Source organism: Penaeus vannamei, chromosome 35, assembly GCF_042767895.1.
Source record: "Penaeus vannamei isolate JL-2024 chromosome 35, ASM4276789v1, whole genome shotgun sequence".
NCBI classification, from domain to species: Eukaryota; Metazoa; Arthropoda; class Malacostraca; order Decapoda; family Penaeidae; genus Penaeus; species Penaeus vannamei.
In genome coordinates this window covers 16,122,663-16,125,198 of record NC_091583.1, presented here as the reverse complement: position 1 = coordinate 16,125,198, position 2,536 = coordinate 16,122,663, and positions in this window count along the sequence as shown.

Below are 2,536 nucleotides of genomic sequence, written 5' to 3'. Positions count from 1 at the left end.
AAAGAAAAGAAGACATGGGAGAGGAGGAGGAAGAAGAAGAGAAGGAGGAGAAATAAGAAGCAATAAGACAGGAGAAGAGAAAGAAAAAAAAAGGAAGTCCTAGAAGAAGAAAAAACAACGAAGAAGGAGAGGAGAAAATAGGAAGCAGAAAAAACAATAGATAAAGAAAGAAATTAGAAAAAAAAAACATAAAAAAATAAACACAAAGTATCCACAGTCGCCATTTTCCTTCCTCTCGTTCTTTGGCTCTCGACGTAAACCCTTTGGTCGATTTTAACAAATTTAAACGATTCAAATCATGTCCCGAAGCAAGGTTAACCCGTACGAGGAAGCCATTAGGAAGGAGGATGAAGATGAAGAAGAAAATGATAGGGATGATGAAAATGAGGAAGAGAAAGGGGACGAGGAGGAAGATGAGTAAGGATGGAAAGATTAAGAGGAGGATAAGAAAAATGAAAAATGGGTAAAAACTTAAGAAGAAAATGATATGATAAATGGGATGATAAAAATGAGGAAGAGAAAGATGACGAGGAGGAAGAGGAGTAAGGGTGGGAAGATTAAGAGGAGGATAGATGAAAGAAGAAAAATGGATTAAAAAAATGGAATAAAATAGAGGAGACGATGTTGCGAAGAAACAGCAACGACAATAGTAGCAAGCAAACGAAGAAGAACAAAGAGAATAGAAAGAAGAAGAAGAACGAAACCAAAAAAGAAGAGTTAGAAAAGAAAAGAAAAGAAAAAATCATGAAACAGAAAGAGAAAAGGTGAAGATAAAATAGAAAAAAACATATTTCAAAGATCCCGAGATAACATTTGTTAAGACTTTCAGAGCAATTAGGAAGGAAAAACGAAGAAGAGGAAGGAAGGAGAGGAAGAAATGAAATGAAAGAAGAAAGGAAAGGAAGGAAGAAGAGGAAGAAAAGAAATGAAGGGAACGAAGGAAGAAAGGAAAGGTAGGAAGATGAAGAAAGAAAATAAAAGGAAGAAGAGGAAGAAATGAAATAAAAAGAAGAGGAAGAAAGGAAATAAAAGGAAGAAGAGGAAGAAAGAAAATACAATGAAGAGAAGGAAGAAAGGAAATAAATGGAAAAAGATAAAGAAAGGAAGCAAAAGAAAGAAAAAGAAGAAAAGAAGAAGAGCAAGAACCGAAGAGAACGAATAGGAAAGAACAAGCAGAAGGTCCCAGGGAGCTAAGCATCCACGGGAGAGAGGATGCTTCTTCATCTCCCGGTCCCCGTTCTGTTTGGAATGGGGAGAAGAGAGAAGATGAAGGAAGGAAGAGGGATAAAAGGAAATAAAAGAAGGAGAGGAAGAAAAGAAATAAAAGGAAGAAGAGGAAAAGATGTTTCTTCACCTCCCGGTCCCCGCTGAGTTTGGAATGGGGAGAAGAGAGAAGATGAGGGAAGGAAGAGGGATAAAAGGAAATAAAAGAAGGAGAGGAAGAAAAGAAATAAAAGGAAGAAGAGGAAAGGATGTTTCTTCACCTCCCGGTCCCCGCTGTGTTTAGAATAGGGAGAAGAGGGGAGAGAGGAAAGAGGGAGGGAGGGAAGGAAGAAGAGGAAGAAGGGAAAGGGAGGAAGAAGAGAACGAAAGAAAATAAAAGAAAGAAGAGGAAGAAAAGAAATCAAAGGAAGAAGAGGAAGAAAGGAAATCAAAGGAAGGAGAGGAAGAATGGAAATAAAGGAAGAAGAGGAAGAGAGGACAGAAAGGAAGAAGAGGAAGAAAGAAAATAAAAGGGAGAAAAGGAAGAAAGGAAATAAGGGAAGGAGAGGAAGAAAAGTATTAAAAGGAAGAGGAAAGGATGCTTCTTCATCATCTCCCGGTCCCCGCTGTGTTTAGAATAGGGGGGGAAAGAGAAGAGAAGATAAAGGAAAGAAGAGGAAGAAAGGAAATAAAAGAAGGGGAGGAAGAAAGAAATATAAAGAAGAAGAGGAAAGATTGCTTCTTCACCTCCCGGTCTCCGCTGTGTTTGGAATAGGGAGAAAATGGAAGATAAAGGAGAGAAGAGGAAAAACGGAAATAAAAGAAGGAGAGGAAGAAAAGAAATATAAAGAAGAAGAGGAAAGATTGCTTCTTCACCTCCCGGTCTCCGCTGTGTTTGGAATAGGGAGAAAATGGAAGATAAAGGAAAGAAGAGGAAGAAAAGAAATAAAGGAAGGAGAGGAAGAAAAGAAATATAAGGAAGAAGAGGAAAGATTGCTTCTTCACCTCCCGGTCCCCGCTGGCCTGGCTTCGTCATCCGAAAACCAGGAGGCATCGGGGGGTCTCGGGTGCCGCGGGGGGGGGGGTGAAGACGGCTGGGTTTGGACTGAGGAGGAAAGAGGAGAGAGGAGGGCGAATGGGAGAGAGATTGGGGGGGGGGGGGGGGGAGGGAGGGAAGGAAGAAGATAGCAGGGAGAAAGAGAAAGTAATGGGGAGACAGGAGAGAATAAGAAGTGGTACAAGGAAAAGAGGGGATGAAAGAGAGGAAGTGATAGGTGAAGAGAAAGATGGAAGGAAAGGAGAAGAGAAGAGGAGACGGAGATAGGAAAAAACA